Raw genomic sequence first — 17482 nt, forward strand, 5'->3', positions numbered from 1 at the left:
GTAGACCATTTTTCTAATCTTTATGCTCTGCCATGTAACTTTTCAACTCATGATTCTTTCCCCCAGCAGTTGGTTAAAATGTGTCTATCACCTGACAACATAGGAATGGATGTTTGTAATCATGATGACCACATTGTTTTTACTTTGGAGGAAACAACTGCTGCAATTAATTCCCTTAAACCTTCTAAGGCCCCAGGTCCAGATAAGATACTGGGGGATTTATATAAGTCTGAACCAGTGATCTGGTCCAGTCATATAAGCATGATATCAAATGCAATAGCAGCTCGGGGCCCAATACCCAGTACTTGGAATGGGGCTGAAATAATTCCCATTTATAAAAAGGGATTTTTGAGCTCTCCTGTTAACTATAGACCCATCAGCCTTATTGATTTTTTTTTTCTAAATAGCTTTTGGATAGGCTGCTGGAGTGGGCTGATGTCCATTATGTGATGTTCCCACTGCAGGTGGGTTTCCGCCCCAAAACTACGGTGGATTAGGTTTTCAGGTTGCCACTCCTTTATTGGAAATATGTAACTCTTGCTAAACAAAATGTATATGTTGCTGTCGTGGACCTTGCTTTTGATATGGTTCCCAGAGAAAAACTATGGGGTGTTCTACATAAAACAGGTACTCCAGTGAATATAATCCATCTTTTACAGTGATTACACAAGGGCACATATGCCCAGGTGAGATGGGGTAATCAACGAGAACTAACAGATCACATTGCCATCCGGCAGGGGTTCGTCAAGATTGTGGGGGTCATTCTAACTCTGGCAGGCGACGGAGGCCGCCCGCCAGAGTTCCCCCCTCCAGAATACCGCACCGCAGTCAGAAGACCCCTGCGGTTATTCTGTGTTTCCCGCTGGGCTGGCGGGCGACCGCCAGAAGGCCGCCCGCCAGCCCAGCGGGAAACCCCCTTCCCACGAGGAAGCCGGCTCCGAATGGAGCCGGCGGAGTGGGAAGGTGCGACGGGTGCAGTTGCACCCGTCGCGAATTTCAGTGTCTGCTAAGCAGACACTGAAATTCTTTGTGGGGCCCTCTTACGGGGGCACTGCAGGGGCCCCCAGGGGCCCCACGACACCCCATACCGCCATCCTGTTCTTGGCAGGCGAACCGCCAGGAACAGGGTGGCGGTATGGGGTGTCTGAATCCCCATGACGGCGCAGCAAGCTGCGCCGCCATGGAGGATTCATGAGGGCAGCGGAAAACCGGCGGGAGACCGCCGGTTTTCCTGTTCTGACAGTGGCCAAACCGCCGCGGTCAGAATGCTCTGCGGGGCACCGCCAGCCTGTTGGCGGTGCTCCCGCCGACCCTGGCCCGCCGGGGTCAGAATCACCCCCTGTGTCTTTATGTATGAATGAGGTGGTACAAGCTGTATCTCTCTGCCAAAACGATGCCCCCTCCTTAAATGCGCAAACAATTCCTATACTACTTTTTGTGGATGACTCCCTCCTCATCTTGAAGACTCCAATGAGTCTCCAGACTCTTGTTGATAAGTTTATAACTTTCTGTAGAGACCATGTGTTGGAATTGAATGCTAGCAAAACCAAACTAATGGTGTTTAGCCCCGGACCAGCCAGGAGATGCACTATCACTTTAGTTGGGGTTCCCTTGGAAAAAGTAAGTTTGATAGACTATCTGGGTATGAGGAGTTCTAATAAATTGCACTTGGAAGATCAGATCAGCAAAAGTGTGTCTCTTCTCCAACATAGGTCAGGCGTCATTTTGCGCTTTTATAAGAGTACTCCCATGAAAGCCGTTTCCCCAGTTATAAAGATCTATTTGACTAAAGCGCAAAATACTGCTGACTATGGCAAACTTATGGTAAAACTACTAAACTCTTTGTGGGTGAAAATAGCTTTGCCAGAGCATTACTTGCGTGCCCAGGCAGTACTCCATTGATTCCCATCTTTCTGGACCTTGGTTTTAATCGTATCTCCAACACGATAGCCCTAAGACTGTTACTCCTTTATGTAAGGATCTGGACGACCCCACAGCTCATTATTTATAGGTACTCCCTTCTTGATCTTTTAAAAAGACCTAATGCAGCCTCTATCTCATGGCTTAGGCATGTGTCCAACTGGTTTCTTACCCTGGGACTTGGGTACTACGGGGAGAATCCACAGGATCTATGGAACAGTCTATTGGTCCTATGTTAGGAACAACTATCTCCTTGGTCCATCACATGGACGACTGACCAACTTATCTCTTGATTTCAAATGGTAGCCCCAGTATGAACCTTATTTAGATCTTATTCCCGACTCCTAGGAAAGAGCCTGTAGGCCCATTTTCGTTACAGGTGTTTACCGTTATTGTCTTTCACTGGTAGTTGGAGGACACCGCCAGTGCCTAACCTATGCCCAGACTGCAATGCTGCCCTGGAATCAGTTGAACATTTTATGTTTTTCTGCCCTGCGTATGCTTCTCCTCGACACAAGTAGATTCGTCTAGATTGTCAGAACTTGGGCATCAGACAATTTGTTATTGCCCTTAGGATTTTAAAGAGCGATACATCTATTGCTCTGATTCATGCAGTTATCAAGTTCCTTGTGGCTGCATGGTATCTACAAACTCACCTTTTAAAAATACCTTAATCTGTAAATATGTATGTTATAGGGCAAGAACTGAGATATTTGTATACTTTTGTTTTATTGCTAGTATTGAATGGTGTTTTTAATTGTTTTTAATTATTTAATTTTTTATCTAATTTGTAATTTGTAATTATATGGAGGATTGTGGTTATTTGATTTGATGGTTTTATGACTGAAAAAAGCTTGTGTTATGTATATATAATGATCCCCCAGTCGGCCCGGCAGGAAAAGTGTAATACTGTTGGGGGGGGGGGAGCCACCCCAATGGCAGTGGCGCCCTTGTGAGTTTGGCAGTCAGCTCGTCCGACCACCAAACTCATAAAAAGGCCATAAATCCTGGAAAAACGTTTAACATTTATTTTCACTCCTGATGGTAGGATGTGTTTTACAGTCATAGACTTGATAGAGCATATGCCAACCTGCTTTCACTTGCTATGAAAAGAGATATTCTGTGGTCACCAGTGACAATTTATATGGATTATTCTGCTAAATTCATCAATTTACATACTACACAGACTGAACAGATACCCAAACCGCCTTGACTTCTCACTGTTATGGTGGTATTTGTAATACATGGTATTATTCCTTATTAGGATACTGTTATTTTTTCCTAGCAATTAAGTTGTTATTTGTAATTTCTACAGCAATATAGTTATATCATCTCTTCTTTTTATTTTGCTCTATTTTCTTATTCGGTTTGTTTTATATCCTGTTCTGTTATGTCAACTAATCATGACTGCATTTCAAATTACAATATTTCCTTTGGATGTGTATCATACTGTTATAATATATTGATTTTCAAATAAACTTTACCCTTTAATTCTAAAAGGAATAGTAGAACAGCATAGTTACCACCATAGATAGTTGTAGACCTGTTTCTGACTCTACATTAATTAAAGCACTGTGGTTCTTTTGTCTGGAAACATTGCACCATTTGTTTGCAATGCAACATACAACACATAACATACCAAATTAATATTACAAACAGAACTAAACATAATGTGGCAAAACACAATAACACAGTCAAAATGGAATACAGTACTACTATCACTGTGCTTCCATCAGTGCATCACAAGAAAACTACACCCCCCAAAAAAACACAACTCTTTACCATCACAACACATTGTAGCACAATTAATGTATTCATACATAAATGCCTTAAATAATCTATGTTATAGATCTATTCTAAAAGGTGTTTGCTTCAAGCATGGCCTTACTTACCACCAAGAATACGTAAAAGCATGAGTCTAAAATATTGTGTGAGCTAGCCTCTTGTCATGTATTTTCTTGAAGTCCCCCTCCCTAACAGTATTAAAATATCTGGTCAGGATAGGTTTAAGTGTTGTCTTGTTGTTGAGAAGACATATGCAAGTGAAGGAAAGGGATAGGACAATGATCCTACTAAGACTGTGATTGCACCATTAAATATGTAGTTCTAAGGTTGAACAAGAAACACTTTTTAGTTGCAAGGCCCTGCATCACATGTTGTTTTTTGGAACAAATGTGATTTTCTTTGTTTTACTTTCTGTAGTACTTATCTTCTCCTACCTTGCTATGTAGTGCACCACTTCTGTCTGTGGTATTTGTGTGTAACATCTGAGAATTATCCTGATCTAAAACCTTGAGACTTGTATTGTCCTTTGTTTAAAGAGACCTTGCACTACATTCCCCTCATTTGTACTGTTTTCATTAATAAAATGAGATTGTGATCTTACCTTTTGCCTATTTTCATGAAAGCAGTGCTTGCAATATTTTTCTCAGCTTCTCAGAAATAAAATCACATTTGCCTGAGTCCTTCTTTGTGAAAATTTCTAACAAGATCCTCCCCAGTCATTGATGATTTTGCAACACTGGCATTTATTTGTAAATAAAAAGAGGATCTCAGCCAAAGATTGGCAATATATGATAGCTCAGTGCCAGACATGTTCTAATCGTATCGATACTGCTGCATGTCCTACCGCCTAAAATATTGTTCCGTTCTGCTCCATAACCAGATTTCCAAATGAAATACCAAGTACCTCATTTAAAGAATATATAATTTGAGTTTGTTATCCTGTGGGACGTTAAGTCTCCTACAAACCTCAGGAGGGAGTTCACATGAATGTCTTCTAATTATTGAAGACTATTGCTATCAAGCTCAGGCACACATTAGGCACTAATTGCAATACCTAATAATATAGAACTCAAAAGGGAAAAGAGTTTAGAGAGTTTCAATAGGAAGATTCTGTAGGAAATTATTGTTGTGACTGGTTAAAAAAATACTGGGTTATTTTTCAGAAACAAATTAATCATTTTCATCCTATAATAGCATGGAATGCAATTTTGTATGCAAAAGTGTATTTAATTTTTTTATTACAAGATTGAAAACTTACAGAAAAGTCACTAAAGCATGATATAGCAATCCCAAAGAATTGTGACTGTGTCTTACTGAAAAACGGAGATATTAAATATAAAGATGCATACGGAAAGAAATATTTTTGTCCAGTCGGTCTAAAGTCTGGACACTAATCATGGATCCATGGTGGGATACAGATTTGCTGGGAATTCAATACATGTTCAAGCATGGAGAAGTAGAACACTTCTACCTGCTGCAGCTGAACTTTTTGGCAGGGGCGATGTTGTGACATGGAAAGTTTGAGGTTGGCTGATAGTTGACTATGGCACGCTTTGATGTTCCAAACACACCCATTACCACATTCAGCCAATATGAAGTAGCATTGTGTTAAATTGGATTATTGGTTGAAGTGGGTGAGTGTGATTTGTGTCTCCAAAAAAAGAAGCCTCAGTGGAGGAAAGTGAAACCAGTTTTATTCTACACATAGGGACCTAACAGCTGGGCCATCGTCGACTCCAACTCTCATCCTCAAAATGTCTTGAATATTTTCCCTGGCGTATCTGCATTCCACAGCACAGCAAATACAACACATCACCCTCCTTTACAAACACTATAACATGTTGGCAAGCAAATCATATATATAACAAATAAAAACTAGACCTCAACAATTGCAGTTCCACATCATACATATAATTCATCATTCTCATTAACCACCATGCTATTCTGGCAGATGCTTTCCCTGACACCTTTGCAGTAAACACATCTACCAATGGATGCTTGGCACCCCACCAGCAAGTCAATAGTGGAGTATGATAACTCTGCTACCCTTAATGGTCTTGATGCATATGTTATAGTGACATCACTTCCTTAATAATACTGCCCCCAAAGTTGACACTGCTGGTCTTTGTGCAGGTTATGGTCTTGTCACAAGTGTCAATAGATTTAAATTAAGGAACATCCCTCACACTATTTAGATTTGCAGTTTTTAGACAAACGGTTTCTCATACACATCTGTTTGTTGGCAAACCTGGGTATGAAACATGAGTAATATTCTGTTAAGCCCAGGAAGGATCACAGCTGATCCTTATTCATAGGACACAGAGTATCCTGTATAGCCTTCACCGATTTGATCATAGGTGAAACACCATTCTCATCCAACCAATGCCCCAGATATTCCACTCTTCGCAGTTTAATCTTGTATTTTTCAATTTTGATCATCCCACTCCTCTGCAACATGGATAACACTTATTTACCACTTTATCATGAGTCTCGTTATCCTTGCCAAAAATGTCATCCTGGAAATATGACACATTAGGCAAATCATGAAACAAATGATGCATTGTACTCTTAAAGACTGCTGATGCCGAGGCCAAACCAAAGGACACGCCTATGAACCAGTATGCTCATCAAGTGTAACAAAAGGAGTTAGTGGCCTAGAGAGAGCCACACACATCTGAAGATCCAAATTGGCCTTTTTAGCAAGCACAATCAGAGCTAGCCTCTCTGATACTTTTTTCTATAATGTTTTCCTTACATAATCTGTGTAACTCCTTCCTTAAAGGCTCTCTCACAACGAATAGTACAGGATATGTCATGTGCACTTTGGCTGGATCTGAATCCTTCAGTATTATCTTATGAGAAACACCCTTCAACCAACCCAAATTATTGCTGAAAACATTTTCCCTACCACATGTCTTCCAACACTCCATTTATGTTTGTCTTTACCCCAACACCTGATACAGGTGGTAGAGCAAATATTTGGTTTGTTGTCTTACACCACAAGTCTATTATCTGGTGGTCTCAAAATTCTTTTGGGACATGTGTCCAGCTGTTATTCTACAATCAGGGTATAACAAGCTCCTGAATCAGCTATTACTTGGACCTCTACATCATCAACAGTTGTTGTACACAAAATGTCATCTATCTGGTTCACAGTTCCCACTCTACAGACCTGCAATAAATACTCCCATGGCATCCCATTTTCATCAGAACTTTCCACAGCAGAAATCACATTTTTCTCACTCATAGTGCAATTCTCACTTACCTTTGCATACCCTGGCAAAATGGCCTACAGCCCTGCACCTCTTACAAACTTGATCTATTACAGGGCATGTGGGACTTGTAGCAATATGTCCTCTCAGTCAGCATTTGTAACATATTGTTTCCTTGTCTTTTCCATCTGCAATTCTCACTCCTGGTATGCTTCATTTTTTCCAAAAACTTTCTTCATGGGTCTCCTTCAGTACACCTGTCACTTTGTTCACACCATCTATTTTAACCCTTCCTCTATGTATTCAACCTCCTTTGCTATTTCAATTGCTTTATTTAGAGTCAAACCTTCTGTATTCAGCAAACTTTGTTGGATTCTTTTGTCTATTATCGTCTGCACTAACTGGCCTCTCAACATGGTGTTTAGAAAATCTTTGCAATTGTAGGTTGGGACTAATTGACGTAGGTCAGCTATGAAATTGGCAACTGACTCACCTAAGAAACGTATATCTTTGCACTACTTTATTTCTTTTTTTTATAGTTTATGTCCAACTTTTGCATTGCTACTTCAAACCTGCCTTGTTTCTCCTCATCATCCTCTTCAATATGCAGTGGAGGAAGGTGTTTCGAATTGCACCAAACTTCTGCTCCTAAAAAATGCTCACTCATTGCTACTTTGTGCACTGCTGTACATTTGTTGCCACCTATGGCTATTATATATGCTTCAAAGCCCTCTTTCCAATCTTCCCACAGTGTCAAAGGTTCCCCAGGTATGTTCAAAAAGGTAGTTGGTTCAATTATAGGGTCAATTCCTTAGCAACTGTGAGAACTGTACTGTTGAGAAATGTATTTACCGGGTGGTACACTTTTCTCTGAATATGCCATCAACACCTGGAAGTTTTTATTTTATTTATATTTTTCTTTTTCGATGCTTGGTATTTTAATCATTATACGTGTGCAGCATGCTCACTGTTAACAGAGTGGTACCTGTGTTTGTTACACTGTCCATTTAAATAGACTTTGCTGGAGGAAATCCAATGCATGTCGTTCCCTGTGTGGCCGAAGCTGCTTGGTTCATATGTTACTCCTACTGCAGCCAGTGGGCTTGCATGCAATGTGCGTCTTCAGCGTGCAGAAATACTATGATGCATATTTAAGAAAAGTGGAACGCCACTATGTGTGTGCCGTATATAAAATACAGCGCACCATGTCTGTAGATAGGGGACTAGCGTCAGAATTTTTGATGCTAGCCCGGAGCTTTGCAGGCGTTAAAAGAGCTTTTTTGGCACCATTTTTCAGCCCCCTCATGGGGGAGTGACCCCTTTGCATTTATTATGCCTAGGGGCAGGCATAACATAGCACAAAAAGTTACAAAGTGGTGCAATGCATGCATTGCGCAACTTTGTTAATATGGCACAGGCATTTTGGCATTGTTGGGCCACATTAGCGTAAAAAAAATGATGCTAATATGGCACAAGGAGGTGGTAGGGACTCTTAAATGTGCCCCTATATGTTTTCTGCTATTATGCTTTAGTACTTTGTTGATGCCCTCTAATCAGCTATTCAGGCCCTAAACAAAGACAGCTGCTGATGAGGTTCGGGATGTGTCCAAAGTCTCAGGACACCACCCATTCATGATGTACATTGTTGTGTCTATTCAGTTTAACATGCGGCTAAGGTTCATTAGTTACAGCTTGACGCTAAGGGGCATATTTATACGCTGTTCACGCTGAATGTGCGTCAAAAATTTTGATGCATATTCGACGCTAACTGAGCACCATATTTAAACTTTGACACACTAGCCTGTGAACGCCAAAATCCAACTGTGTGGGTCATTTTCTGGATGCAGGAAACCGCCTTGTGTCAATGACATGCAAGGTAGGCGTTCCCGTCCAAAAAATGACTCAAGCACCTGTGCGCCTTATTTATGCTACCGTGCAAAAATTATGCACAGCCGGGAAGCGGAGTCGGAAAATGACGCACAGCCCAATTTGCATCAAAAAATTAACGCATGTGTCAGGGCAGGCGTTAAAATGGGGCAAACACACCAGTATATAATGAAAACACACTGAAACAACAGCAGAGCTACAAAAGGAAGACATGGAGGTACTTCTCATCGAGCGTGCACACAGACGCAGAGCACAGGACCACAGCTTCCACAACACCAGCAGGGACCCCAAAGGCAGCGCAGAAGGCAGGAGAGGATATTCCATAACAGGACAACCCTTCATGGCCTCAGGGAACATGACATCATTCCAGAGGTACAGGCTGAACTGGCAAGCCATTCAGCAGCTGCTGCGCAACATTGAGCCACAGTTGGCACCCAGCTTGCAGACACCCCGCACCATTCCCCCAGAAACCAAGCTACTAGCTGTACTACTCATGTTGGCAAGTGGCTCCTTTCAAACCACTGGCGCCCTGGTTGCTGCGATCTCACAGCCATCATTCTCCGCCTTCCTACCCAAGGTACTGGATGCCATCATCTGACTCACACCCCGCCACATCTGCTTCCCCAACAGACAGCACAAGCAGCAGGAGACAAAACAGGAGTTTTACCTAATTAATGGCTTCCCACACGTCCTTGGTGCCATTGACTGCACACATGTGCTCATTGTGCCACCTGCTGCAACTGAACATCTATACCGCAACAGGAAGCACACACACTCCATCAATGTGCAGGCCATTGTCGATCACCAGGGATTGATCACCAACATTGTGGCAAAGTATCCTGAGAGTGTACATGATTCATTCATCTTCCGCCACAGCACCATTAATCAACACTTCCAGGATGGACGATATGGAAATGGACTACTTGTTGGTAAGTACAGAAACCTACTTATGTACACACTGCACAGCAACCCTCTAGGACACCCAACACATACACCACAACATCGACATGTGGACAGGAACACACTGAGGTTGTGACATCGCTAGGCATGTTTGATATCTTCACCCAATGGGAGACACACCTAGGGACAAATGACCGTTCCAAATAACAACTGATGCCACTCCGCAGACACAAGGGGAAAATGTAAAACAACACAATGACAAACACATGGCCCCAACTGGCAGAACATCTGCGAATATTAAGCTTCAATATCACATCACTAACACTCAATCAAACACCCTTCAAATCAATACGTACTGTGTAAGGGGTGTGGAATGTTTTTTGCTGCAGGTCAAACACCATGACACACATAGCATGATGATGACTACAATGAAGGTCATGTGCAATCATTGAGGCCGTTCCAATATCTCACATCACTTCTGCTCTTAAATTGCCCTCTACCAAGAGGCAAGTGAACTGTGCGAAGAACACATTTTGATGTGACAATATGGAAAGTGCACATTCCTACACATACACATTGTGACAAATTAACCCAGGGGTGAGTTTACATGAGTGTTCCCTAATTATTGAAGAATAATACTGTCAAGCACTGCCACATTTTAGACACTAAATTCAAATCCTAATGATATAGAATTGAACAGGGGAAGGAGACTATAACTTTGCAATAGGAAGATTGTGTAAGAAATTATTGCTATGGCAGGCGAAAAATACGGTGGGCTATTTTTCAGAAATAACAGCTAATCATTTCCATTCCATCCTTAGTTGGAATGTAATTTTATAAGCAAAGGATTTTTAAAACATTTCTATCACAAAAATGAAACAAAGCAGAATAGAGCAGTACAGTGAGTTAAATATGCTGTTACATCTTAAAATGTGAGGAATATTATTGGAAAACTGTGCAAATATACTTTAAAGATACATTATCAATAAACATTGTTGTTGTGTGGGTCTGAAGCCTGGACACTAATCATCCATCTCTGCTAGGATGGATGCTCAGTAGCCTAGGGCTGAATATGTGTAATGGCCTAGAGCTGCTCAATACTTCTACTCACATCTGCTGAACTTCGTGGCTGTGGCAATGGTGGAATAGAGAAGTTTAGGGGGTGGTCGATAGAGGACTGTGACAAACCTTTAATGTTGATAACATGCCCACCATGGTTTAAAACTGCATCTAACAAATGCAAATGGCCACTGGAACACCAATTCCCTCGGCAGGGCAGCTGAGTTTCAGGTTGCTCTGGTAATCTGCCTGCTCACCAAGATAGACAACTCACTTCATAGGGTTCCAGGAACAGGTGGAATGCTGGAACCTGTGGAAAAACACCACAGAGGTCACAATTCTGAAATGTGTGGGTGGTGTCATCGTAGGTAAGGGGGTAGGGTCTCCCCTTTAAGAGCCTTTCAGATAGTGGTAAGCCAGTATCAATGGACGTGGTGGGATAACCTGCTGGGGTAACTAATGTGAAGGAGAGGTGGAGACAAACAAGGTGTTTTCATAAAATCTAGATCACATGTCAGGCTTCGCTGGTGGTCAACGTGATGCCCTAGATGTTGTGGGAAGTCTCCATATGTTAAATTTTGAAGAATTATTGAAAGAATCTAACAGAAACTGTATGCCCTAAACATTGATTTAAAATAATGTTCCATCAGTTGTTGATTTTCTAATATTAAACGCAATAGGGTCATATTCTGTAATAATAGTTGTAGACATAATATGGTAGTTAGACTATATTTTGTTTCTAATTGCTGGTATTAATCTGTCAATCTATCTATGGGAAAACTGAGCTGATTGCAGAAGCCCCCCCACTACAGTTTGCACCTTTTCTCAGCTAATACTGGTGTTTCTCTCTCTGATTGTTTCCTAGGCACTGCTTACCGGTCCCAGGGCCAGTGCTCCCTTTAAAATGGAATATGCAAATTAGGCATAATTATAATTGGCTCTGACAACCTACCTATAAGTCCCTTGAATATGGTAGGCCATGTAGGTTTAGGGACCCCAATATAGTTAGAGCACCCCGGGTGCATTGTTGTGGTCCTTGGTGTCATTTTAAAGCCTGGCTGGCTGCTTTTAAGTTAACATTAACCCCTAATTCGACTTTGGACTTAAAAGTGCTTCAAACGTTCAACTTTCTTGTAAATGGCAATGCCGATTTTTTTGTTATAATCCGGTTATTGTTGCTTTTAATAGAGAATTTTACATACCGTCATGGTTGTATGATATGGTTCAGAAATTAAAATTGCTTATTTGATGTGCTATGCTATATAGTGGTGAATAGAAAAACACAAAGTAGGTTGCAAGGCACAAACAACAGATTAGGATACATACCATGGGCCGTATTTATACTCCGTTTGCGCCGAATTTGCGTCGTTTTTTTCGACGCAAATTCGACGCTAAACTAACGCCAACTAACGCCATATTTATACTATGGCGTTAGAGGCGTATAGCGCCAAAGTTCCCGGAATGTGCGTCATTTTTTAGCGTGAACCCCTTCCTTGCGTTAATGATATGCAAGGGAGGCGTTCCCGTCTAAAAAATGACTCCCAGGCCTTTACGTGGTATTTATACTCCCGGGCAAAAGAGACGCCCGGGAGTGGGCGTGGCTAAAAACGGCGCATTTGCGCCGCTTTTTAACGCCTGGGTCAGGCATGGCGTTAAGGGACAAGTGGGCTCAAAATGAGCCCAGAGTGCCCTCCCCTGCCCCCAGGGACCCCCCCTGCCACCCTTGCCCACCCCAGGAGGACACCCAAGGCTGGAGGGACCCACCCCAGGGACATTCAGGTAAGTTCAGGTAAGTATTTTTTTTTTTTTTTTAATAATTTTTTTTGGCATAGGGGGGCCTGATTTGTGCCCCCCTACATGCCACTATGCCCAATGACCATGCCCAGGGGACAGAAGTCCCCTGGGCATGGCCATTGGGCAAGGGGGCATGACTCCTATCTTTACAATGATAGGAGTCATGTTGATGGGGGATGGGCGTCGAAAATAAATGGCGCAAGTCGGGTTACGATGATTTTTTCGACGTAACCTGACTTGCCCCATTTTAAGACGCCCATGCGCCATTTTCCCCCTACGCCGGCGCTGCCTGGTGTACGTGGTTTTTCTCGCGCACACCAGGCAGCGCCGGTCTGCTTGCGCCGGCTAACGCCATTCAATAAATACGGCGCCCGCATGGCGCTTCAGAATGGCGTTAGCCGGCGCAAAACTTTTTGACGCTAAACTGCGTTAGCGCAGTTTAGCGTCAAAAAGTATAAATATGGGCCCATGTTTGTAGAACCTGTACCCACTTGATCACAAGTGTTAGGTAGTGGGCACCATTATATAGCATTAAGCCAATTATAAAGTAGTTACAAAACGAGTGTAGGTGATTGGCATTCAGTTACAGCAACAATGTACAATGTTATCTTCATAGAATAAAAACATTATAAACAGACTTCAAATTATGAAAAGATAGGAAAACAACATTAACTAACAAGCTGATACATGCTTCATTATGTTTCCACCCGTCATAGTAACATAGGAGTGGACTCACATACTCAGTGCGCTAAACAGCGCACAGCATCCAAGTACAACACAGGGAGTGCCAATGTATGTCGAACAGCTGTGTCGGTGCATAAGGAATCATGTAGACTAGTGACCCCTTCAAACTGTGCTGGTAGGGAATGGCCTTGAAATGGCAATGCCATTATATAGTACAATATAATCTCAGTACCCAAATTTTAACAAAAATTACAGCAGAATTCCAGAAATAACCCTTAACTACACACCCATTTTTGCCAGGTCAGGCTGACACAGGAAGTGAAAGTGGCAGGGCCATCCTTACACAGCAAGCATAATTCTTGTTAGGGCTGCCATATCTGGTGTGGCCATCTGACTGCCTCATACCTGGCCAGATTACGATCCTGGTGGTCAGACTGCCACCAACTCTAGGATCAGAGATCCCGATGGTGAAAGTCATGGTCAACTTGTGGTCCTTAGGGCCAGATGTACCAATGTCCTGAATAGCGACTTGCAAATTGCGAGTCATTGCGAGTTGTGTCCGCGTTCGCAGTCACAAAGCAATGCAGCACCGTTCTGCGACTCGCAAATAGAAAGGGGAACACTCCTTCCTATTTGCGACTCGCAGTCCCGTTTTGCAAGTCAGTAACCAGGTTACTGTCTCGCAAAACAGGAATTGGGCATCGGGATGTGGGTTTTGAATGTTGCAAACAGTGAAATTTGCTGTTTGCGACGTGAAAAACCTTTACTACATCTGGCCCTTAGTGTCATTTTAAAGCCTGGCCGGCTGCTTTTAAATTAAAATTAACCACAAATTCGACTTTGGACTTTAAAGTGCTTCAAAAGTCTTAACCTGCCTTATTTGTACATATAGGTCACCCCTAAAGTCTTCCCTAGGTGCCCCAAGGGTTGGATGCAGTGTAAGTATAAGCTGTGACTTTATAAAAGATGTTTTACAAGCCCTGGTGAGAGAAAAACAGTCAAATTAATTTTCCCCTTTGTAGTCAATGGGCTCCCATAGGCTAACATTTGGCGACTTTACTTCAAAAAAATAAAGTTCAGTAGAAATTAGCTAAATATATCAAGTCTGGTACCAAATAAAATGTTATAATAAATCCAACAACTTGCCAATGCTTAATTTATTATAACTAGCACAGTGGAAGAGTTTTAAAACTCTTTTTAATAGTTACCAAACTCAGCCCTGCAGTGTTTTTCCTGATTGGTCAGCCTCATGCAGACTCAGCCAGGCTACCTTAATGAGGAGTGAAGTGGGCTAGGCTAAAAGAAAGGAAACAACTGCTGCAGCAGATGACAGAGCAGTATGGGGGAGAGTGGCCAAAAATGAGGGAAAGCCTCCTGGAACAAAAACTGGACCTCTTTCATTTCCTGTTCCCACAGCCAGATGGGAGCCCCAATAATTAGATTAGGAGAGGGACTGGAGGAGGTATGTTACGGAAACTTGATCACACCAGTGGGTGGAATCAGAGAGATGTAAACTTCAAGGAGAGATTTCCTCCATGTTGGATTTTTAAAGAATGTTGCTTCCTGAGATAGATTTTTGCTGCACTTCACAGGAAGTGGTCAACCCAGACGGTGTTGTCCGGCACCCCATTGGACAGGAACACTACCCTGATTTCCAACTCAGGAGCAAAGATACATGTGACAGAGCCGTCCCATAATTCAGATCCCTGCTGGAAGAAAAGACTGGGGAAGAAAGACTGCCCTGTTGGACCCCTGGCTTGCCCTTGAAGAGCTCCATTCACAGGGTCTGCATCAGCTACACACTTTGGGCTTCACCCAGAAAAGAACTTGCCTCTGAAACTCCCGGAGTGGACTCCCTGTAAGCTACAGGTACAAAGGAGCTGACCAGAGTACCATGTATCAAGTACTAAAAGAAGAGTCCAGCTGACCAGTGTCCAGTGACCATTTGAGAATTCTGACCAGGTGCATTCTGGGAACTGTGTATGTGCAATAATGCGCAATCACTTACTGGAAACTAACACAACACCTGATTGGGTTTAGCCATTACTCGTTGGGTAATAAAGTAATTGCACGTTCACTTTGCACCTTGTCTGTATCTTTCATGCATGTGAAGAGCTCATGAAATACAGGGTACCTCATAGAACTGTAGGTCAGAAAGAGAGTGATCTGTTTTTCCAGTAATTTCCAGTATTAGTTTGTCATTACTCTTGCAGGAGGTTCGAGGGATGCTCGTGGGACTATTGTGAGATCATAGAGTTATGCATTTCATGCTACTCTATTGTACGGAGTTCTTTTTTAATGCTAATCTGTAATAGAAGAGTCATTAAAATATCTTTGTTATATAGTTTCTTTGTTACAAATCAATGCCTGTTGTGAGAAGCTTGCTGGAGTCAGTCATACAGTTCCTTGCATGAACTATGAGGGGGATTTCGGTTTTGGTGATCTACTAGTGAGATCGCACATTTGGAATTAGGTTAAAAACAGTGTTTCTTTTGTAATTCTGTAGAAAGTGTGGCATTAGAGATGATAATGAACTTTTTGCAGACTTTAGAGATGCTCACGAGAGGAAACACATCCCAATGAAGAATTGAGATTGGTTAATTTACATGTCTCTATTTAGAAAAGTAATATTAAATTCTTTCTGATTTATTTATCTATTGGTTTTTGGTGTGTGTTATGGCTTGCTCGTTGTTTGTTTTTGGTAGAAAAATCTCCTCTTAAGATTCTGATGAACAACCTGGTGCAATTCCACCACCTCAGCCACCACAACCTACCAAAGAACGTTTGTCAGCTGAGGCCAGGTGGCAAAAGGGTTTCTGCAAAGTATGTCATCTGTACACTTTGCAAGAAGTTCAACTGGGAAAGAAGAAACAAACAGTACAGTATGAGTACCACAGGCATGGGAGGCACTTGAGGTCCATGTATCTTCAAAGGTTTGCTCGGGCAGAGTAAGCTCATGCTGCAGAGTTTGACAACTCTTCAGAGGCTCCCATCTGAGTTGAACCTGGAAGGACTGTTCCTGATAAGGTACCTAGTGCTGAAGCAAATAACAACTGTGCTTATCCTAATAAAACACTTTTTTGCTGCTTATGTAAGCAGATCATTTTTTCATCATAGACAAGTAGACCTGCGGAGGACAACCTTGTTTCAACAGTTATTTTTTCCATATTTTTTCTCCTGTGTGTTTAGAAGGAGATGATGTTGTATTTTTCCCCACGTTTTATAATTCCACCTTATCGTAAAATTGAAAAATACAAAAAATGTTTTTAAAAAAGTATCACATACAAAAAACTTAAAGTTGTTGAAAACTTTGACTTAAAAAGACTCTTTTCAGAGGGACCATACAGTTTCATTATACTGTATACATTGTTTGATTTGCGTTTCCCTTTTCTCTTCTTGAAAATTCTGAGAGTCTGACGAGTGTCAGACATGACAATGATGCTCATTTACATATATTGAGAGGCTCCTGCAAGCCTCTCACAAGACTTTGGCTTGTGAGATCCAGACACACAGTCCTACATGTGTGGTACCAGGGGGCAGTGTTTCCTGGTTTATGCCTATGAGCCGCTCATAAAAGTGTACTTTTATATTGGACTTTGCATTTTCACTGACTATATCTTAACATAATATATATATAATGTATATACAGCAGAATACTAATAGTGTGTTTAGTTTAATGAAATATAGGTGGTCATTACTACCCTGGCAGACGGTGTTAAAGCTGCAGTAATACCGCAAACAGGCCGGCGGACAAAAAAAAGGAATTACGACCCTGGCGGAAACCGCCAACTAAGACAGCCACTTTAACACACCGCCCGCCACAGCGGTACACACAAGCAGCGCGGCGGTCACCGCCAACATACAGGCGGAAGACAAAGTACCGCCCACACTATCACAACACACCAATCCGCCGCCTTTTCCAGGGCGGATTCCCCGTGGATAAAAACGCGGCGGAAACAGCTTTTGCTATGGGAAAACGCTCACCTCAACACATCCCACGAGGAACGAGGACACCATGGAGCCGGAACTACAAATACTCCCAGCCCTTGCATTCCAGCTCATCTACGACCAACAGCAGAGTACGCGCAGAAGATACCAGTGAGTACTGCACCTACGACACAGGGGAGGGGGAAGGCAAAAGTTACGGGGACACCCACCAAACACCCCCACCCCCACCCTCGCATATCACAACATACACACCAATGCAGTCACAAAAATCACAGTAAAAACCCACAATCCCC

Source organism: Pleurodeles waltl, chromosome 4_1 (genome assembly GCF_031143425.1).
Source record: "Pleurodeles waltl isolate 20211129_DDA chromosome 4_1, aPleWal1.hap1.20221129, whole genome shotgun sequence".
In the NCBI taxonomy this organism is placed as follows: Eukaryota; Metazoa; Chordata; class Amphibia; order Caudata; family Salamandridae; genus Pleurodeles; species Pleurodeles waltl.